The sequence below is a fragment of the Anolis carolinensis genome, chromosome 3 (genome assembly GCF_035594765.1).
Source record: "Anolis carolinensis isolate JA03-04 chromosome 3, rAnoCar3.1.pri, whole genome shotgun sequence".
In the NCBI taxonomy this organism is placed as follows: Eukaryota; Metazoa; Chordata; class Lepidosauria; order Squamata; family Dactyloidae; genus Anolis; species Anolis carolinensis.
This window is the reverse complement of record NC_085843.1, coordinates 174,750,245-174,774,211: the sequence shown is the minus strand read 5'-3', so window position 1 is coordinate 174,774,211 and position 23,967 is coordinate 174,750,245. Positions and strand designations below refer to the sequence as shown.

General features: G+C 40.4%; 1 long non-coding RNA gene across 1 annotated transcript in view; it reads right to left on the bottom strand.

The window, feature by feature from the left end:
- Positions 1–23,467: 23,467 nt before the first annotated feature.
- Positions 23,468–23,967, bottom strand: part of LOC134298030 (uncharacterized) — a 393,308-nt gene continuing 392,808 nt past the window's right edge. Inside the window, exon 3 of the long non-coding RNA XR_010005004.1 lies at positions 23,468–23,952. This is a non-coding gene — a long non-coding RNA (uncharacterized LOC134298030). The remainder of the gene's footprint in view (positions 23,953–23,967) is intronic.

Below are 23,967 nucleotides of genomic sequence, written 5' to 3'. Positions count from 1 at the left end.
GTTTAATGCCAGGTCCGTCGATGGTAAATCAGCTATCATCCAGGATCTGATCGTGGATGAAGCAGCGGACCTGGCTTGCATCACTGAGATCTGGCTGGATGAGCTGGGCGGGGTAAATCTCACCCAGCTGTTCCGGGTTTCAGGGTGCAACAGCAGGCCAGATCCAGGGGGCGGGGAGGTGGGATTGTGGTGGTCTTTCAGCAGTCCATCTCCCTGGTCAGATGCACCATCCTGCAATCTGCAGGTTTTGAGTGTGTACATCTTAGGGTGGGTGCCCGGAACAGTCTGGGGATTCTGCTGGTGTACTGTCCACTCCGCAACACAGCAGTCTCCCTGCCTGAGCTAGAAGAGGTGATCTCTAGTGTGGCATTGGTCTCCCAGCGACTGGTAGTGCTGGGGGACTTTAACCTCCATGCAGAGTCCACCTTAACAGGTACAGCTCAAGATTTCATGGTTGCCATGATAACCATGTGGCTGTCCCAAGTGATATCTGGTCCCACCCACCAAGCTGGTCACACACTCAACCTGGTTTTCGTTGCGATGGATGGTGAGTTCGGAGTGGAAGAGCACAATATTCTTCCACTGTCATGGTCCAACCATCAGTTTAAGACTTACCATGTCCCCAAACCTCTGCAGGGGTGGAGGACCCATTAACATGGTCTGCCCCAGGAGACTGATGGATCCAGATGGATTCCTGAGATCTCTTGGGGATTTTCCTGTCTTGGTAGATCTCTATAATAGCGAGATATCCAGGGCAATTGACACAATCGTTCCCAAATATCCCCTCTTGTTGCAAAGAGTCACTTCGGCCCCCTGGTTCTCAGAGGAGCTGGCAGTGATGAAACACTCGAGAAGGAGTCTAGAGTGTGTCTGGCAGAAAACTCATGACGTTTCTGACCGAGCACGGGCTAGAGCCGCTATTAGGGCCTACTCCGCGGTTTTGTGGGCAGCCAGGAAAACCTTCATGACTGCCCACATAGCATCTGCAACAAATAGATCATCAGAGTTGTTCCGGGTCCTTGGGGAGCTCCTCCATCCTCTTGAGGGGGGAGGGGCACCCGAAGACTCGGCAACTCAGTGCAGCGAGTTCGCACACCATTTTGCAGATAAAGTCTCTCAGATTCGTCTTGAGTTGGACGCTAGTTTAGATGCAATGCCAAATGAGGTAACCGAGGCACTTGTCTGTCCAAATTTGTGGGATTCGTTTCAGCTTGTTCACCTGGATGATGTGTACATGATCCTTGGAGCTGTGAGGGCGACCACCTGTGCCTTGGTTCCTTGCCCTTCCTGGCTTATTAAATCGGCCAGAGGAGGATTGGGAGATTGGTTTGTGAATATAATCAATGCTTCATTGGTTCAAGGCAAATTTCCATCTGCCCTAAAACAGGCTATAGTGAGGCCAATTTTGAAGAAAGCCTCTCTTGATTCGACCATCCTTAATAACTGCAGACCAATCTTGAATCTTCCTTTTTTGGGCAAGGTCCTGGAGCGGGTGGTTGCTTCCCAGCTTCATGGGTTCTTGGATGACACCGATTTTCTGGATCCATCACAATCCGGTTTTAGACCTGGGTACAGTACTGAGACAGCTTTGGTCGCCTTGGTGGATGACCTCCGCAGGGAACTGGACAGGGGGAGTGTGATTCTGCTGGTTCTCTTGTACATCTCAGTGGCTTTCAATGCCATCGACAATGGTATCGTTCTGGGATGGCTCGCCGGGATGGGCCTTGGGATCACGGCTATGTCATGGCTCCAGTCCTTCCTGGTGAAGCTGGGGGACTCCTGCTTGGACCCCTGGCCATTGACCTGTGGGATTCCCCAAGGTTCCATTCTATCCCCCATGCTCTTTAACATCTACATGAAACCACTGGAAGAGGTCATCTGGAGTTTTGGAGTTTGGTGCCATCTCTATACAGATGACACCCAAGTCTACTACTCTTTTCCGCCAAAATCCAAGGAAGCCCTTCGGATACTGGACCAGTGCTTGGCCGCTGTGATGGGCTGGATGAGGGTGAATAAGCTGAGACTTAATCCCAACATGACAGAGGTCCTCCAGGTCAGTCGTATGTCTGATCGGGGTATTGGGTGGCAACCTGTGCTTGATGGGGTTGCACTCCCCCTGAAAGAGCAGGTCTACAGCTTGGTGGTCCTCCTGGACTCATCGCTGATGCTTGATGCTCAGGTATCGGCGGTGGCTGGGAGGGCCTTTGCACAACTAAAACTTGTGCACCAGCTTTGACCTTACCAAGCTTTGACTTGGCCACAGTGGTCCATGCCTTAGTTACCTCCAGATTGGATTATTGCAACACACTCTACGTGGGGCTGCCCTTGAAAACGGCCCAGAAACTTCAACTAGTTCAGCATTCGGCAGCCAGGCTTCTAACTGGAGTGAATTACAGGGAGCAGTCTACCCCCCTGGCTGCCGTTTATTTTCCGGACCCAATTCAAGGTACAGGTGATGACCTACAAAACCCTAAACCGTTTGGGACCCACCTACCTTTGTGACCGCATTTCCCCCTACGAACCTGCATGATCTCTTCGTTCATCGGGCGAGGCTCTTCTCTCACTCCCACCTCCGTCACAAGTGCGGTTGGTGGGGACAAGGGAAAGGGCCTTCTCCGTGGTGGCCCCCCAGCTCTGGAACGCGCTCTCCAGGGAAATTAGGCAAGCTTCCACTCTGGAAGTCTTCAGGAAGAGCCTGAAAACATGGCTTTTCATTCAGGCTTTTGAATAAATACCACCTATTTGCAATGAAAAACTTCCCGTACTAGTCTCAGGGTTCACTCCCCTTTTTAAGGTTTCTCCCCCATGATCTTATAGCACTTTAACTTCCACCATGTTTACAAGCCTTACTTAGTGCACTTTTGCCCAGTCCATTCTATTGCTGTATTTTTACCTGTGTTTTATTAATGGTTGTCATTTTATTTATGTCTTTTTAATTTTCATTTGCATTGTTGTTCGGTTCCTGATGTTATTGTACTTTTGTTCTGCATTTGTAAGCCGCCCCGAGTCCCCACGGGAAGATGGAGGCGGGGTACAAGAATAAAATAATAAAATAATAATAATAATAATAATAATAATAATAATAATAATAATAATAATTTTATGATGTTGTAACTTAAACCCTATATAAATAGGCATATTGCTAGGTTCTTGCATTCCGAACAATAAAGAAGCATGGTAACTTTAGCTGCTATGCATCTTGATGTGTTCTTTCCAGTGAAAACTAAACCCATAGCAACACAGTTGGAGCAAAGAACCCCTTACACATGGACTTTTTCTCTCTCTTTTGTCCAGCTGACATCCTTCAAGAGACATGGAAGCATTCTTGTTATGTTTTTTTTTTTTTAAAGGCATTTCCTGGGTATACATTTGTCAGGGAGGGGAACACAGTGGAAATGTCCTCACAACCCATGAAGAAAATTTTGGTAAAAAACCAAATTATTTAAAAATGACTTATTCGTTTATTTAGCCCCTGAGGGTTTGAGTGGGCCTTCATGCAAAATGAAATTCCCTCTGCACTTCTCTCTAGTGGTTTTGGATCTACAAATATGTCTGGTTTTGCATATGGGCCACATGTAGGCTAGAGGCTACACACACACTGCTGTAACCAGCAGCTGTGGAATTTGAAGAGGCACGAATGGAAGGCAAAAGGAAGAAACATGCCAAGAGAAAGGTGCATCAAGCCAACACTGACTGGGACTGCTTTCCACTTGGAAACTGATGTCCTCACTGTGGAAGAACATGTGGGTCAAGAATAAGGCTCCATAGTCACCTACATACCCACTGCCAAGACACTTCATTTGGAAGGCCATCATACTCGAACAACGAGGGATCGCCTAAGTAAGTAAGTAAAGTGGCTACACTTTGACTAGTTTCTTAAAATTCTCCAGGGTACTGAACTTATTCAGAAATACAATTCCCAGCCTTGGAGATTTCCTTTAAATATGTATTTAACTTGCAATAAGTTCACTGCCCCACTAAATGAGAGCCATAAGCTGTCAGTGATACTTTCCTTTAATAGTTTATTTCAACTCTACTGAGTAAAAGGCCCATTGACATGAATATACACAGACACACACAGAAAGGTTGAAATTGATATGTGTGTGTTGCTACTGAGTGACTGTTTAATCTTAACTATATTCTACAAAGTGTTCCTCATTCAGACAAATCTCCACTGTGGGTAACATTACTATTTGCCATATATCAGAGTACATTTAGAATTTGATAAAAGCATCCAATAAACCTTTGTCTGTAACATAAAACAAGACTGATTTGACTCTATTTCTCACCATCATTACCCTTTGTAATGAAAATTAGTGAAAGGGCTATCCCAGAAATTATTACATGGAATTGAGATTTGGTCGCTCTTTTTGTTGTGCAAATCTTTGTAACCCTTTCAGGCTATCAAAGGGGTATAAGCACCAGGAGGAAAATGTTGAATATTGATATTTTGCTTCCCCACATGTGACAGACCTTTTATTTGCTGTGACTGAAGCATCAATAAAGCAAACTCTGAAAGATTACTGTACAAATCATTGTCTGCAAGGCATTTGCTATGGCAGTGTTCATATTTTTTTTGCATCAGGTTTGAGAAGGATGCATTTATTATTGGATTAAATGATACCAGTGCTCAAATTTAGATCTTTGCAGCCAATTATTAAATATTAGTTCTGCTCGGGAAATCTGATAGGTTAACTTCTGCAACTTTCTACTGCTCTGCCTCAGTAGACCACATGTGAAATGGAAACAATAAAACAAACTCATATTTTTCACAAGAGATGACCTAGATATTTACTGGAACACACACTGGAAACTATGGCTTGCAAGCTAGTGAAAATCTAACATTCCCATAAAAAAATCATCCTTCATTGGAGAATAGGATTTTTGGTTAAAACTACTGCTTTCAATCTGCTTTGTGCTGCGATTTCACCCCAGTCACTTCTGCTTTTCTACCTAGTTTTTTTAGTTGTAATCTAGTAGGGGTGATCTGTCCTTGTTACTCTGGTTGAAAAACAGATGAAGAAATATTTCATCTTGAGCCTCCTTGAGCCTCCGTGGTGCTTTTTAGAAAAAAACATGAGCAGTATGTTCTTTTGCACATTGAAAATTTTTGCAGGCATTTGCATTTGGGCTATACTGCTAAAATTATGCTGCTAGAGTGCATTTGACTACACATGTTTATGTTACCTGTTTTCAAATGCATAACTGAATTTCAGTAAATCTAACTGTGACAGTGAGAGCAATGTTACCATTTGCTAGCATGACAAATGGTCAGCTTTCCTCCTAACTTTGGAATCAATGATATGGGGGAAAGAGTCCATTAAAAATAGCCAGCTGTTTCACAAAGTAGGGCCAACTATTTAGGGAGAACGGGAGAAGTCCCAGCAGATTGGAGGAGGGTGAATGTGGTCCCTATCTTCAAGAAGGGAAAAAAGAACGACCCAAACAATTACCGTCCGGTCAGCCTCACATCGATACCAGGCAAGATTCTGGAAAAGATCATCAAGGAAGTGGTCTGCGAACACTTAGAAACAAATGCGGTCATTGCTAATAGTCAACACGGATTTACCAAAAACAAGTCATGCCAGACTAGTCTGATCTCTTTTTTCGATAGAGTTACGAGTTGGGTCGTTACAGGGAATGCTGTGGATGTAGCCTACCTGGATTTCAGTAAGGCCTTCGACAAAGTCCCCCACGACCTTCTGGCAAATAAACTAGTAAAATGTGGGCTAGACAAAACTACAGTTAGGTGGATCTGCAATTGGCTAAGCGAACGAACCCAAAGGGTGCTCACCAATGTGTCATCTTCATCATGGAAAGAAGTGACAAGTGGAGTGCCTCAGGGCTCCGTCCTGGGCCCGGTTCTGTTCAACATCTTTATTAACGACTTAGATGAAGGGTTAGAAGGCACGATCATCAAGTTTGCAGACGACACAAAACTGGGAGGGATAGCTAACACTCCAGAAGACAGGAGCAGAATTCAAAACGATCTTGACAGACTAGAGAGATGGGCCGAAACTAACAAAATGAAGTTCAACAGGGACAAATGCAAGATACTTCATTTTGGCAGAAAAAATGGAAATCAAAGATACAGAATGGGGGACGCCTGGCTTGACAGCAGTGAGTGCGAAAAAGACCTTGGAGTCCTTGTGGACAACAAGTTAAACATGAGCCAACAATGTGATGCAGCAGCTAAAAAAGCCAACGGGATTCTGGCCTGCATCAATAGGGGAATAGCGTCTAGATCCAAGGAAGTCCTGCTCCCCCTCTATTCTGCCTTGGTCAGACCACACCTGGAATACTGCGTCCAATTCTGGGCACCACAGTTGAAGGGAGATGTTGACAAGGTGGAAAGCGTCCAGAGGAGGGCGACTAAAATGATTAAGGGTCTGGAGAACAAGGAGCGGCTTAAAGAGCTTGGCATGTTTAGCCTGCAGAAGAGAAGGCTGAGAGGAGACATGATAGCCATGTACAAATACGTGAAGGGAAGTCATAGGGAGGAGGGAGCAAGCTTGTTTTCTGCTGCCCTGCAGACTAGGACACGGAACAATGGCTTCAAACTACAGGAAAGGAGATTCCACCTGAACATCAGGAAGAACTTCCTCACTGTGAGGGCTGTTCGACAGTGGAACTCTCTCCAAGGCTCCTTCCTTGGAGGCTTTTAAGCAGAGGCTGGATGGCCATCTGTCGGGGGTGCTTTGAATGCGATTTCCTGCTTCTTGGCAGGGGGTTGGACTGGATGGCCCATGAGGTCTCTTCCAACTCTACTATTCTATGATTCTATGATTCTATGATTTACTAGTCTACATAACATTTCCAACAACTACAACTGTTTCTTAACTTCTTCTTTAGATATCTTAACTTATCTCTGTGTGACTATTTCCATTTGTACTGCAAACCCCAGTAGAACATGAGAACCATTGAAATCCACAAGGCTTGGCATCTCTTCTTACTCTTTCATAATCAAGCAAAGGATACATGCTTTGTCATCCGAGATTGTGGCAATTTAATGCCATTTTAATTGCCATGCTACACAATCCTGGGATTTGCAGTTTGGTAAAGATCTAGACTCTTTAGGCATAGAATTCTAAATAGCATTGTTGTTGTTTATTCATTCAGTCGCTTCCAACTTTTCGTGACCTCACGGACCAGTCCAAACCAGAGCTCCCTGTTGGCTTTCAGTACCCCCAGCTCCTTTAAGGTCAAGACAGTCACTTCAAGGGCACCATCCATCCATCTTGTCCTTGATCGGCCCCTCTTGTTTTTTCCTTCCATTTTCTCCAGCATCATTATCTTCTCCAAGCTTTCCTGTCTTCTCATTATGTGGCCAAAGTACCTCATCTTTGTCTCTAATACCCTTCCCCCCCAGTGAGCTTACAAAATAGCTTAAAAGATAAAGGTTTCCCCTGGCGTTAAGTCCAGTAATGTCTGACTCTGGGGGTTGGTCCTCATCTCCATTTCTAAGCTGAAGGGCCAGCGTTGTCCGTAGACACCTCCAAGGTCATGTGGCCGGCATGACTGCATGGAGCGCCATTACCTTCCCGCTGGAGCGGTACCTATTGATCTACTCACATTGGCATGTTTTCGAACTGCTAGGTTGGCAGGAGCTGGAGCTAACAGCGGCCGCTCCCACCGCTCCCAGGGTTTGAACCAAATCCTTGGATTTTATAGAATGGAGCCAAGGCAATAAATGGGACCAAAGTGCTGTAATTGTGTAGTGCAAAAGAGACCCAAGACGAATCAAAGCAAGTCTGAATGTGTGACCACCAGGTAAGAAACTATTTAGGTATCCTGTGTGTAAGCAGCACTCTAACTTGTGAAAGATGGAATACAGGGTATAGAGCTTCTGAAATAAATGAACAACCCTTTCTGGATTGTGGTAGAAGGCCACAAAAGTGAACATTCTTTCAACTTTAGCTTAGTAAAAGAAAGGCCATGAAAAATTTGGTGAATATTCAAACAATTCTATTTTGCTTAAAGCTTTATAGTCTTCTGCTTAATGAATTAAAATTTCTGCAATAAACAAAAAAAAACCACATTACAATAGAATAATGCTAAAGGTTATGTTCTGTAGAAAACAACCGAAAAATAACACTGAATCATGCACAGGTTCTTTACTTAGATCAAAACTGATTACAATAAACATTAGGGTGTGCAATTAAGCAAAAACCCATGTTGTTTTTGGTGTCCAGTTTTCAGCTGCCAATGGGAAACTTTAGAGACTAATTTTCTGTTATTTTTAGGCCTATCAGCATGAAACTCACCTCACTTGTAGGCCACATTTACTTCTGCAAGCCAACTAATTTTCAGAACATTCCACCAATCCACTAATTTTTTGGAAATTTTAAAGTTTTTACCATAACATTTTTAAAAATTCACAATAGAGGTTTCCAGGAATTGAAGTCCCAAGCACATGCCACAAGATGGGAGAAAAATGGACATAGTCAGTCAGGCCTCCAATTGGCTGTGAAAGAAAGTGATAAACATACAGAGAGAAAAACCTCATCTCCTATCATGACTCAAGAGGGAGGACAAGGCTCCTTCATTGCTTGCATAGCACAAAGTGCTGCTGAGAAAGCAAGTTCCCATTTGCCTCAAGTGGGCATGGGGGAAAGGTCTTTGGAAAGAGATGGAGGATGCTGCTATGGAAGAAAGTAAAGGAGGAGGAGCAGCTTTCCTGATTCCTGAGGCTGCTCTGCTCACATGCCGTCACGTCCACCTCAGGTAGAGTGCCACTAGATCATCCCTTCAGTCCCCATTATTAGCCCTCAATAACTGAAACATTCAGCTGCTGTGCTCTGCCAAAGCTTTGGCCTCCCCTCACCTGGTTTGTTTTCATGGATTTAGCAGCTGAATTCTCCAAACCATCCAGAGCCCATTTTCAAAGATGTAACTGTACACAGCCCCAATAACCACTGGGGGGAAAATAAAACCATTATCTATAATTATAAGTACAGAATCTCAGAACATTAGTAATGCTGTCTGGAGGATAGTTTCATACACACACACATCTTTTATTCCATTTCAGCCATGCTGTTTTGATGTAACTTCTTGCCTGATCACTACTCTCTAGGGTTTTGCATACCTTACAAATCTACTTTACAAATATTACAAAAGGATTATATGTTCTATTATAGTTTCCTGATGCAATCTTATAAATGAAAAACAGCAGCAGAACTGATCTTTTTCTAGTTCAGAAAAGGCCAGGTTAAGGGATGATATGGCTGTTCTTTCTCTATCATTAGCAACAAACTATGCCTTGAAGAAATGAAAAGAAATCTTCCACTGGTTATTATATATACATCATTTAAAACATATCCCAAGGCCCAACCTGTTAAAAGTCAGGAGAGAACCCTAAGAAATAAAGCACATGATCACAATTAAAATTATAATAAAACTATTATTATGTGTAAGCTAGTTGATCAGGAACATAGGAAAAGAAAAGTGTAGAGCTGCAGGCAATGAATTTCTGATTTGTCCATTTCATACCACGTTAACTGTATCACTTAAATTAAATGATGTGGTGAGCAGTCTTGTAGGACTGTGTCATTGTTGACTGTGTGGGAGATCAGCCACACTGCCATAAAATTTCTCTTAAAAGAAGTCTAGCAGAAGTGAAAACATTGCCTTTAAGTAGGGTTTAGTAAGTTTTTCCTATTTTATCCATTATTGTTTCTCTGCATTGGCTCTGCTCTTTGTATCACTAATTTTCTAATTTTATCCTTAAAGAAAGCAGTATTCTAAGACAAAATTCATAGTTTGGGAAATATTCTGCACAGAATTCACAAGCAAATTTTCTTTCTACAAGAAAAAGTATCTTGTGCAGAATAACTCTTGAACTACAAAGTTCTCTTCAGTCCAAGTGTGCCTCATCAGGCTTTCTCAAACCTCAGGAAATACGTTTTTAAAGCATTTAAAATATTTTCTTGCATATGTATTCTATTCCTAGTTTCACAACTCCTGAATTTCAGTTTAGTTTTGCTCTCCATATCCGTTTGTTTATGCATGGTGTGTTTAAAAAATTAAATGAAGCAGTAAAGTCATAAAGAGGACTGATTGAACTTTCAGATTAATGCACCAGCTTGACATAACTCATCCCAATTCATGCATTGCCTCTGTTGTCTTTGCCCCTTCTTTTTTCCAAGAAGAATTATATAACCAGATCTGAGTCAATCTTGTGAGAGACCATCATTTTATGGTTTGTTTACTGATGGCACAGTGTGTTAAAGCGCTCAGCTGCTGAACTTGCGGACCAAAAGATGCCAGGTTCAAATCCTGGGAATGAGCGCCCGCTGTTAGCTCCAGCTCCTGCCAACCTAGCAGTTTGAAAACATGCAAATGTGAGTTGATCAATAGGTACTGCTCTGGCGGGAAGGTAACGGCACTCCATGCAGTCATGCCAGCCACATGACCTTGGAGGTGTCTATGGACAACGCTGGCTCTTCAGCTTAGAAATGGAGATGAGCACCAACCCCCAGAGTTGGTCACGACTGGACTTAACATCAGGGGAAACCTTTACCATTACTTTTATCTTACTGAGTGAGTTTTCAGTTGCATGATAATCACTTCCAGATTTTCCTAGTACACAAGCACTGTAGCTCCAAATACATGAATGAGGGAGAGAGATGCATTTTTGCAATTACCATCCTTTTCTTCAGTGTATTTGTCATTTTTTGTGTGTGTCAGGAGTGATTTGAGAAACTGCAAGTCGCTTCTGGAGTGAGAGAATTTGCCTTCTGCAAGGACTTCGCCCAGGAGAAACCCGGATGTTTTACAATCCTGTGGGAGGCTCTTATGTCCTATTTGGTAAGGTGAAGTGTACTTATCGTTGATGGATTCTGCAAGGAGAAGTCATATGGGGTGGAGGGGCTTTCAGAACTTGAAAATTTTACAATAACTAAATCAGAAGTAAGGAAATGTTTATTGGGGTGTGCACAGTACCGTTTTTTAAAACGGTATCTAGGGATTCCAGCAGCTTCACAAACTGAACTTCTGGGATTGGAATGGGCAATAGGGCTTGAATTGACCCAGCCAAAACATACCATATGGCAGTTGAAATCAGCTGCTTTCAGTTGCACTGTGGCAGCAGCTTCACATGCATAGGGGTTTTCTCCCTCTTAGTCTTGCCTGAGCCAACCAGAGCAAGAAAATGGATCACAGTACCACCGCTACTAAGAATTGCTTTTTGAGAATTCCAATCTTTTTTTCCTGCATTATATCAATAAAATGTCTTAGTTAATATGTTCTTTATTGTCCTTCTTTTATATTATTAATGTCACTAAGGAGGTGTGAGTGGATATGCATTTGGGGTGCTGACTTTAAAAAGGGAATTTTTGTGTGGTTGTTTAAATATTTTCCCCTTTTTTTGCTTTAACTACTGAATGTGGGATAGGTTTAGAGAAGGAAGGGATAGCCTGACTCCCTTGAATCCTGATGGGGTGAATATGATTTTAATTTCAATCTCCTCTCAGCCTTCTGGCTTGTGTATACTGCTACAGCAGTCCAACAGCCTTTTTTCTTTATTTGGAGAAATTAAAAAAAATCTGAAAATTATTGGATGACCTCAATGTTCTGAAACTTGGGAGAGGGAGGACTTGCAGTCATAAATTTGTCTTCCAAGTGTGGCCATTTTTGTCCCGATATCCCTAAAAACAATGGAAAGAGGAGCATCGGAAGTTCCTCCATTGCCACCAATTGGCTAAATCCTCCTGGAACAATAAAGGAACTTCCAGCAGACTGAATGAGAACCGGTATTTCTGCTCTCCTAAATATGGGAAGTTCTCAAAAAATGGAGCAGGGGCCAACTGAAAATCAGCACCAAAATGGCACAGGTTTTTTTCAAATTGGACACCCCTAATGTTTATGCAACAAAGAAAATCAATATGAATATGAGGAATAGCTTGTGAAACTGTGCAGCTATCTGATTTTTGTTTTTGTTGTTTTTAAAGGAAGAAAACAAGGTGAAAATAGGAAGTTATGGTTATGCAGCTTGAGGTCCTCTCTAATTCCCTGATGTGAAATGGCCAGTAGCTTGAAGATGGGAAAGTGAAGCAGAGGAAAGTGGTGGTCACAATAATATGTATTCTCCCAAACTTGCTTCAGCAAAAAAAAAAAAAAATCTTATTGTATCAATGCCAGCAGTGGAAGAAAGATCTTTCTGTGGCTATTCATGGGATTCCCATGTGCATAAAAAAGGAGAGACTAACAATCTTTTGCAAACTGGTTTGAAGTGAGTATGAGATGACATCATGGAATTAGGGAAATTTATAATCTTTGTGAATTGACTTTTAATGTGTGCCTCAAACTTTGTATGATAATCTCCAGAATGTTTCATATAAATTAAAGTAAATATGCGTAACACTACTTAAAACTTTATCATTTTCTTGTATACAGCAATAAATGGAGTTGAAGACCTGGTTCTAGCATCCATAGCCCTGTTCTCCTACATATTTCAAGCACTCAAGAAAAAATCAGAATAAGTCTAAAGAAACGAATATATTTCACACCACTGACCCAGCATGACAATTACAGTTTGATGTAAAGAGCTCGATTTCCACTGAATCAGAACAATGAGTACTTTCATTACTCCCAAATTATTGATGTGCTATATCTTTAAAAATACTGATTTGCCAAATCCAGTATCAACATACCCACAGTCTTGCCTTTTCCAAAGTCAGACAAAAAAATGAGGGCCAAAATTCTCAAGCATATCTCTAGCAATTGTTTGCAAACACATTAGCAAATAATTAACTATTTGTAGCCTTTTCATGGCACCATAGATGTTCTAGCCAACATGCATGGCTCACTATGCATAACAATATAGCATGTTTTGAAGTAAGCCCTCCTATATTCTTAGCTGTAAGAGATAACCCTGAAACATAGCTAAGCCTTTCTTAAAAGGAATTAAAATACTCTATTTAAAATAATGCATTACACCTCTATCAGATTGCCTTCTTATATAAGCAGATTGAGATCCAGGAACAAGGATAAGTCCTGCAGGGAAATCCAGATGTTCTCTTACATGGCATTGATGATTCACAAGGTGACATTCCCCCCTTGAGCCAGTACTGAATGAACTCGCTGTTAGTACTTGGGCAGGGAACTGTAGAGCCAAAAGGGCCTTTTAAGGTGAGATAATACAGTTGTATAAAAGGTTTCTTGACAAGAACAAGAAAGACATGACTATCTTTTAGTCCTCAGGTCCTGGTTAATTTCTTTCCACTCTTAGTAGATTGAAGAAAAAAACAAACCAAAAGCAATGTCCCTGTAGCATCAATTTGGAAAGAAATCTTTAAGTTCACAGCCTTTCAGAAACAGAAACAGAAAACCAGCTACCTTATTTTGGTAGGGACCTGTACATCTTTATTCAACAGCTGAGGGACTTGCACAGCCACCAAATGCATACCAGGAAGAGGATCTAATCACAAACAATAGAAGTCTCAAAGTAACTACCCTATACGGGTAGTCACCAAGTTAAGAACAAGATAGGTTAGATGTTTGTTCTTAAGTTGAATTTGTATGTAAGTCAGAATAGGTACATTTTAAAGTGTAACTCCAGCCAAATATATGTATCCTTTTAGCTTTGGATAGCATAAGGAAAAGTTATCACCCCTGTAGTGTTTCATTTGCTGTCGGTGCCCCGTTCAGAAGATTTCACTTCACTTTCCATCCCTGTGATCATTGGATTTTTAAAATTTGACTTGTTGTGGAAGCAGGGATTGGTGCTAAAGTTTCAGTGGAGACACCTTTTTCCCCATGATAACTCTTTCAGGAGTGAATTTCCCTTCCTAAGAGGAGATTTCTCTTACTTCCTGTTGTCTCAAACCTGTTTGTAACTACAGACCTCACCACACTCACCAATTTAAGTGTCCTAGGACACTTGTCAGCCAGTTGAGGGATGAATGGGTGTGCATGTTCCTCAACGTCTGGCAGAGGCCCCGCCCCCAACTGGTGTGGAAGCATCCTAGGAAGCTTCCTCATCACCCTTTGCCCCAGTTGGACAACACTTCCCCCATGTGATGAGGAAAGTATCACCATGCTGGAAATGGCATGGGAAAATGGTGGTGTGTGATAAAGTCCTATGAATAATTTGTAAAGTGGATGTTTGTAACGCGGGGAATGCCTGTATAATCATGTAATAGTCTAGAAATTTTAGTCAAAAAATGTGGGCTGATTTATTTATGGGCCAATGTTTATACTGTACCTTATCTCCTATAAAAAAAGGAACCATCCACTTCTCTGAGTAAAGTAACAAGAGGCAAGTATGAAGTCCATCTTGGAAAAATCTAAAAGAAGCACCATTGCCCTCTACTTTCTCCACCTGGGTGGGGAAATATTAGGGACCAGGATTGTCTGGCCCTCTGAAGTAGCATTGCTTCTTTCTGCTCTCCACATAATGATCCTTGATTTGTCCATGGGTCATGTCAAAATTTGTGATTTTGGCCTTTGACTTTGTAAATTTTGTAATTTTGACTTATATGTGAATATATATGCTAGATATAAAGAAAAAGCTGGTTTTGAGCCCCAGAACTGCATAACACATACTTCACCCTCCAATATATTTCAAAATAATGATTTCACTAAAGAGAAATTGTGATTCTTGGAGAAACACACACAGGCAAAACTACAACCCATTAAAAAACCCCAAACGAACTCATAAAACTCCTTCCTCAGAAGCAGGCAAAACTATCCTACCTTAAACAAAGGTTAAACTACCATATCCCAGTCAAATATGCATTCATATACACATAGACAAACCCACTGCCAAGCAGCGATGGAATAATTCATTTGGTTCTCCACTGGTCAATACACATTTTGGTGCCTCAAACATTATACCTCTTTGTGGGTATATTTGGCCTGCTCATTCCAAAAATAACATCACTTTTGCCCTATCAGCTCTAGCTTTTGAGATACAAAACATATTCCACATACCAATCTTCATCTGCTCACCCCCAGAAAACATGATAACCATATCTAAAACTAGGGCTGATGTAGCTGTTCCAATGCAATTTTCTTAACTGGTGCCCCAAATAACCCCAGTACAAACCTACAAACCATGACACCAAGATTTTGTTGTTGTGCTATGTTGCGTTTTTTTTCAACATACCACTGCATTCTTTTTGAAAGTTACTCATATATTTACTAGAGTCTAATACACCATCAAATCTAATGTGTACCTTAATTTTAAAAACCTGAAACAAAAAAAGTATTTGCTGCCAAATGTAATGTGTAGTGGCAAAAAGTGCACTCTTTGTAATTTGGCCAAAAAAGGTACACATCACAGTTGCTGCATCCCTAGAATTCCTTTAGAAAGAAAAGTGTTAGAACACCAAAGCTTCCAGAATTATGGAGGGTGTAGTTTTACAAGATTTTGAGTCTTATCTGCAAAAGAGTGCTGATGTCTCACCAAACTACAAATACTAGGCTTGCATAGAATTGAGCCATGGCAGTTAATTTTGGGGTGATGTCCCTTAAATATGGGCTCCAAGCCCTCCTGAAGCAGCTTCTTCATTTGCATTGGCTCAGCACTAAGATTACCATATGGCACAAATCTAATGTCCACCCTAATTTTGGCAAGGTACTTAGCCAAAAAAAGGTGAGCAAATTGAGTAAATTGGATATTTTACCTAGTAAAATATTGATATTATCAGTTCCCTTTCTCCATATGGAAAGTAGGAGTGAAATGAGTTTCCTAAATGTAGTCAAAATTTGGTATTCCAAACTACTTGGAAAACCTAATGGGAAGAAAAGCAGCACTTGAAAAGTTATCACAAATTATTGGGTCTTGTTCTTTGTGGCACAGCAAAAAACAGTATACCTTTGTCAACTCTGCACGGCCTTAAAAACTGCACAGTTAGAATGCACTGCAACTCTCCAAGGCAAAGTTGTCCATCAATACTAATTAAAACTACACTATATTTATAAGCTTCTGAATGACCCATTATTGAATGGGGTGGAACATTGTTTGATTGCTAAACCTTAAAAGTGTGCACCTCAACTGTAAAAACTTCAATTAATTTCTTTAATTCATTTCTTCTCCATCAAAGCTGCTTCTCCCCTGCTGTCCCCTCTTTCTCTGCTCTTTAGTAGCTAATTTTAGGGGGATGAGGGGAGATTATGCAACTTGCTTTCTGAACTCTCTAGACTGTGTGCTCCCTTCTTGACCTAGCCACTTATTCTCAAACCCTGATTCCATTCCTGTTGTTTGAATTCATCCTTGTGGAGGCTATTCCTCTCCTGCTGCCCGTTTCCTCATCAGAGGGGTTTTGCAGAACTTGCTCCCTAAACTTTCCGAGCTTTGTACTCATCTTCTTTTGTGGTAATGGAAAACCTTATTTTAATGGGGATTTTTGTCTATGTTACTTAATGTTGGTTTAATGACAAAGGTAGGCAGGAGTTAGCTACTTCTGATTGGTTGTTGTGTCACCATGGTAACGTAGCTACTGCTGTAGAAATGTAACCATTTGGAGAGGCTAGCAAGAAAGAGGCGGAGCTAGCTGAAAAGAAAATGGAGGGAACATTTTAAAAGTTATTTCAGTTTCTAGCCAGGTGAGCTAGAAAGAAGAGGTGTGTGTTTGAGCAAGTGGCTTCTATTATTATATTGAAGTGAAAAGAGACTATTTAGAGTCTGATTCTTCAATTACATGAAACTGAGAGGAAAAGAAGGTCTTTCAAGAATAAGTTTCAGTTAGATTGGTGTTGTTAAAAAGAGTAACTTTAAGAAATAAGATACCTAGTCAGAATGACTGAGGAAAAGTGTGTGTGTGTGTGTAAAGAAGAGAAGGTGCGTTGCCAAGTCTAAGTTAAACTGTTCTGAAAAATTATATAGTAACAACTTTATGTACCTGAGTGAAAGATAACATCTAAAACATCCAAGTGGAACTGAAGTAAAGAACCTTGCAACAAGATACGCATTGTGTGCCAAAGAATTAATAAATAAACATTTATTTGTTTTAACTAAGACAGTGTCTTCAAGTTGTGTACTGCACTGCACAGAGTGTGCTAGGATTATTCCATCACTCTCTCCTCAAAACCTTATTGCCTCACACTCGCACACACTTATGTGTTTATTGTTGGCAGCGGCTGGGATCTTGAAATAAAGATCACCCCTGCCCTAGTGGGATCTCTTGTTACACCTGTCTATGCTGATTCCCACGCAAATTAAAAATATTAGATAAAACAAATGAGAAAGAATTGGAAGAAATCAGGGAAGCAGAGTAGGCAGGCAGATCAAGAAATAAGGTGAACCACAGATTCAGTACCGAGAAAGTCCACTGCTTGGGGAGTCCTTGAACTAAAGGTGAGATTATTTTTGCTGTGCATTTTAGTTTTTCTATCAAGCAAGACTAGAAAACCAGCCCAAAACTCCAGCAAGCAATAACTCTTTATGTATTAATTCTTTGTATCCAATCCACCCATTCTTTGTCTGTCCTGCTTCTCTTTCCCAAAACATTGTGCAAAATGAAGCAGCCATGGCCAGAGGTAGATCTCCAACTGCAGTTTTCTTCAGAAACTCATGTTGTTCCAAGAAAAACTGTGTGAGTTTCTTGAAAATGTGCAGTTTGAAACATTGCAGTATTTTCCCCATCCTGTAGAAGAAAAAAATCCCAAAATATTTCAACATTACACAAAGAAATACCACTGCCGTTTGCTCAACATCTCACGGGCTGGATGTACACTGCCCTATATCCCAGGATTTGATTCCAGATTATTTGCTTCGTACTGGATTAAATATGTCTACACTTCCAGATAATCTGGGATAAGCAGATAATCTGGGATCAGATCCTGGGATATAGGGCAGTATAGATGCAGCCTTAAAATGATAATAATAAATAATAAAAAACTTTACTTATATCCTGCCCTATCCCCTCTAGGAGACTCAGGGAGGTGGAAAAACCAGTACAATAGAGTCTCGCTTATCCAACGTAAACGGGCCAGCAAAACGTTGGATAAGCGAATATGTTGGATAATAAGGAGAGATTAAGGAAAAGCCTATTGAACATCAAATTAGGTTATTATTTTACAAATTAAGCACCAAAACATCATGTTATACAACAAATTTGACACAAAAAGTAGTTCAATACGCAGTAATGTTATGTTGTAATTACTGTATTTACAAATCTAGCACCAAAATATCACGATATATTGAAAATATTGACTACAAAAATGTGTTGGATAATCCAGAACGTTGGATAAGCGAGTGTTGGATAAGTGAGACTCTACTGTACTTTCCATCCTCAGTAGACAGACAGTGAGCTTCATTTGTGTTTGTTCACTGCTAAAGAAAGTCTGCCTCAGACTGGAGATGAGTGCAAAGTTTTCTTGCTAGACAAAGCTTGGCTTATTCATAGGACATAGGAGTAGATCTTACTTGCTCAACACTAGAGAAAGACTCTTAGTGTTTGGAGATAAGAGCAGAGTTTCTTTGCTCAGCTCTCAAGAAAGACTGCATTGGTGAAAGAGAAAGGCTGCCTTTCTCTAGCTTTGAGCAATGAGCAAAGCCTGTAGAAGAAGGTGGTTTATGCAAATATGAATAGGAGGCCCTTGTTCCCTAAGCACAGTGTTACCTTCATCAAGTCTGCTCCAGATTTTCAGTGGTGACTCTCCCCACTGTGCCAACAACACAGTTCAGAAGGAAAAAGCAGGCGGAATGACTTGCTGATGTGATCATAGAAGGTTAGATATGCAAAACAGAAAGCGGGGAAAGAGAAAATGTCTATTTTCCAATGAGAAATAAATATTTTCATTCCCAGTACAGGGAGCACTGATTACACAAGTATTAAGAAGATGTTTTTATAAGATAAGGCAACAGTGGCTGCTCAAACATTTCATTATTTCACTGTAGGCTGGAAATGCCAAATACAGACCTGAGGCATCAAAAGAGATACAAACCCAGAGCCTAATGTCAGTTACCTGGTTAAAATTCAGTTGCTCTGTGAAGCAGCAACACCATCTGCCAGCTGCAAAGTGTTTCTGTAGGTGTATATATGGGGGCAGGGAGCTGGGTAATTCATTTTCTGCAGAAGTACAATTATGTATATTTCTGTTTCACTGCCAGAATGCCATACAAGACATGAAACCCACATCTCATTTAAAGTATTGATATGCTTTAACTACAGATCACTTTCAATGTTTCAGGTTTTAATATTTCTGTAGGCTTTAATTTGATTAGTGTGGTCTAGAGGAAGCAAAGAAATTTCTGGAGATTCTCAGGAAAATTACTTTGGGAAATTGTACCTTCTCAGACTTGTGGCAGGATCAAGCAACTCGTGCTCATATATGTGAGGTTTCTGGTAGATTTTCTTATGTATGAAATCATACGCATATTTTAAAAATGTAAATGGGTAACAATTCAAACTTTGGATGGGGGATTTCATGAACATGTTTTACACATTAGGGCAATGTGTATTTCATAAACTATGACTTTCTATTCCAAACAGTCTTATAATTTGACCCAAGAAAGAATGGATGGCAATGCAAAGAAGTTTGAGTGAAATGCATCAAAATTGAAATGAGGAGCTTTTTAACTCTCTAGTGTATTTAGAGCATGGCAGACCAAGATAATCCACACATGTATTTCAATCTAGGGCAGTAGCAGCAAGGTTGAAATGAAAGATTTCTAGTTCACAAGGGCTAAGAAATAAATATGATTTTTCCTTTTTTTAAAAAGACCCTTTCTGGTCTTGCACAAGTATTAGAAGATCAAAACCAAACTACCAGCAGCTGTAAAACCCTAAATCTTATTGTTTCTAACCCTTTAATAAATTGTATCAATTTTTCATGACCTTTTTGGTAACTTGTATCTTTCTGTGTACTGTACCTATCTCGTGTATATAAAATGCATAAACTGCTTTATAAAATGTATCAAGACATATCCCACAGACAGTAAATTCTTCATGATCCAGCAAAGATAATCCCATGAGAACAGGAGAATGGGACAAACCCCTCTGGCTATTTCCTAAGCCAGGTTATCACCGGACCCATTGTTTATATATAGGCATAGATTGGTGACTTTCCATGTCAGCCCAAATAAACACAGAACTCTTTGGTTAGCTATATGGTTCACTTGAAGCTGAAAAACTGCTGTCCAAAAAAACAGAAACTCACAATATGTGCATATTTTAAACCTCTTTTATTTACAGCCAAGCCCTTGATTACCAAAAATCAGCAACTTTGTCCCTTGAGAACCTTTGTTTTTCCTGGACTGTGCCCGCCCAGGGAGGCATCTCTCCAGCTGATTGGTCCTTCACTCTGACCAATCCCTGGCTGCCATTCTCCTTCCAAACAAATCCCAGCATGGACACTAATCAGACTTCTTTCTGGACAATCAGGAGAGGGAGTGGGTAGTCTGAATAGCTGTCAGAACTGTATAAGCTGTCTTGTATTTCTCTGTATGTTTATGCTTGTACATTTTAAAGTAAATTATAGGCATGTGCAGTTGAAAAAAATGTTTCAAAACTCATTACAAAATTGGGGGCACTGGCATTTCATTTCTAAAGTGTTTCTAAAGTATAGTTAGTGATACTTCCATTACTATAACGAGAGTAACGAAATTTCATTTCTTTTTCATTTTAGTAATTACACATAATTATGCGGGGCCAGGAAGACATTTTTCCACCATGACTCCTATATCATCAGATGCTCCCCCTCCCACCCCCCCCCCCCAAGGTCTAACTGCCATTCTGGAACAGAATGAAGAAGGCGGGGCCAGGAAGACATCTTTCCACCATGTCTCCTGTATCAATTTTAACAATACAATAATTTATAATACTCATATTATACTATACTAATATTATAATATATTGTATATACATATAATATTGATATTATGATGTAATACAATGTAATAATAATACACTATTATAATTGTATATTTATATTACATGTAATATTACTAATAATATTACAATATAGTCGTATAGTACAATATAATAATATATAATGCTTATAAAGTGCTGCTTATATTGTGCTATACTAATAATATATTGTATGTATATATAACTTGTAAGCTGCCCTGAGTCCCCTTCGGGGTGAGAAGGGCGGGATATAAATGTCTCTAATAAATAAGTAAATAAATAAAAATTACTATAATTGGGGGAACTTCTGGGGCTTTTTCTCCCTCATTTTATAGCTATTGGGGTGAAACTTGCTACAATGGTAGAACATATTTACCACTTTCAGAACATTTCACTTATCCACAGAATATTTCAAAGTTTTTCAAAGTTTTTATAAACAACATTTTAAAAATACAAGAGTTTTCTCTTTGAATTATTTATACAATGAGTCAAGATAACAGGGGTTTATTCTCCCCAACTTTCAGAAATATTCATACATCTGCTGATTTTAGGGATTTAAAAAAAAAAAGTTTTGACAAAAACAGGCTTTTTAAAAGTCACAACAGTTATCTCATTGAATCTATCTCATATTAACCAATAGAAACCAATATTAATTGTACATTTTCATAGAATCCAACAGTTGGAGAGGACCCTCAAGGGCCATCTAGTACAACTCCCTTCTGTCAGTCAGAAGGGTACCATCAAACCTGTTCTGACAGATGACCGTCCAGCCTCTAAACTAATTAATATGCTTCCCCTATTGAGTTGGAAAGGACTCCCAAGGGCCATCCATTTAGGGATTTCTTCCCAGCCCAGCACAGAAATTTTCTTCCTAGAAGTATATGAGTCAGTCCTCCTCTTTGCAGATTCAACCATTTATTGGCTCTGGCCCTGACAAATCTCTCCTCTTTCCTGATTGGGGCTTTCTGATGTAAGCAGAATTCTAGGAAACCTAGTTTAGGGCAGAGACTGTTGCATTCTCTGCCATAGGGCCCCTTGCCTTCCCAAACTGCATTTCACAGAGTTCTGTGCTTTCTTTCCCAGCAGACTCTGCCCCCTGCTTTCCTTCTCCTAATGATGAGAGGCCATTAATTTAAAGAGGAAAGGCAGCTTTTTCGGCTTTGCTTTGCTTTTTTGTGCTGAAAATAAAACTGGCCTTGGGAGGTTTCTGAGATTTACAAAATCCAAACAAAAAGTATTGGGTAAGTTTTGATTCTTAAATATTTGGTGAGGGCCATGCCCACATGTCAGATATTGTCTTGTAAGTCAAATTCAAATTTATTTGATGCTTAGACCATAGGTGTTTCACATAAGTACAAATTTTATAAATTGTATATGACTTACGAGGACTAACAAAATCACACCTCTAGTAAATTGCATATTTTTTGGCCAAATCACAAAAAGCCTCTGTGGCTTGTCTTCAACCTGGTGAGTTGGTATTTCCATTGTGGCCCATCTGGTTTAGCATAGGTACAGACTCTTTAACCACAGTGTTAGCTAAATCAGTACAAATTGTCTGTGAATGTAGTGGGAGATTCCCATGAGCAATGAGACTGCACATGCATGGGAATGTGAAGATCAGTCTGTTGCATCCTGCTTGACAAAAGATCAGGCCACTGTTACTCACATAGGTCATTGTTGAGTAAGTCAGATGTGGTTGTGTATATGTGTGTGTTTTTGGGAGCACTACCCTGTTTTCCCTAAAAGAAGACATCCCCAGAAAATAAGACCTAGTAGAGGTATCAAGGTCAGATGCCAGCCAATGGATTAAAATACAGTTTATTGTATAAACAACTCAAAAAAGTTCTTAAAACAAACACAGGACCTTGCGACACTTAAACGTCAGTGTGAAACAGACATTTAAACTGAAAAAACTCCAAAAAATCAAACTGGAAAATAATCCGGATTATCCAGAGATATAATTTTGATTAAAACAAAACTGCTTAGATTCAGCTCAAAGTTGCAGGACAAAATGGAGAAGGCAAAACAAACTATGGGCCGAGTTTCCAAGGAACCAAAATAAACAGAATCCCAACTGGGTACAAAACAGAGTTCAAAGATTCAAAACAAACAGTGTCCCAAACCGGGCTGAACTTTGCCACCGGAAGCAGCACAAACAACCCGGTGCCAAAAACAAGTAACAAAGAGCAAAGAGTTACTGCAGGGTCAGAAGCCAAACCAAGGACCCATGACAGAGCGTAACTGCAGAACCCGAAGTCAAGCCGGAATTGGGAGCAGAACGTTACTTCAGGGTCAGGAACGAAGCCAGCGGTCGGTAACACAGAGTAGTTACAGGATTGAGAACGAAGCCAAGCCAGAATAGGGAGCGAAGAATAATGCCAAGAGGTTTTGCTGAATTGCTAAATATAAGGCCTCCCCCGAAAGTAAGTCCTAGCAAAGTTTTTGTTTGGAAGCATGCCCGCCGAACAGAACACCAGAGCATGCAGGATCGGTAAATGTACGTACCATAAAGTGTTGTACATGGAAATATTGGTAGTAACAAGAAATTCTTGATAGGATTCACAGTTTGTTTGGTTATGCTGGTTTGTGATGACAACTACTGTCACAGACAGAACTCCACCAAATAAAGTTCAACACAGTTTATTAAAGTAACAGCACTAAAAAATGCCCGTAAGAAACAAAGGACTAGGCAAACACTTGCCTTCAATGTGAAAAGATACAAAAAAGACTCCGCTGGTACTAAAAGTGGTTCAAAAGATAAACCGGATTAAACAGAAGTTTAATCCGGGTTAAACCAAAAATGCTTACTTCAGCCTGGCAGTTTAAACAAACAAAAGTTGATAAACAAAGGTTCAATGAAACATAAATAACTGACAGCAGATTCCTCTCTGCTACTCAAAAACTACAATTGAGTAACTAAGGTTGTTACTCCTCCGTGCAACGAGCGAAATCCGGATCCAGGCACATCAATCAGGGTAGTAACGGTCAGCAGGGTCCCAATCCGGTCCGAGGTCGAAAGCCAGGTACAGATGTCTTTAGTTCACAAGTTCCACCGATAGCCACAGAAGGGAAGTCCGGGATCGTAGTCAGTCAGTCAGTCCAGCGTCAATCCAGAGTAGGCAATTAATGGCCGTCAAAAAGACGACGGAGGTCCAAGCTATTGAGATTGAAC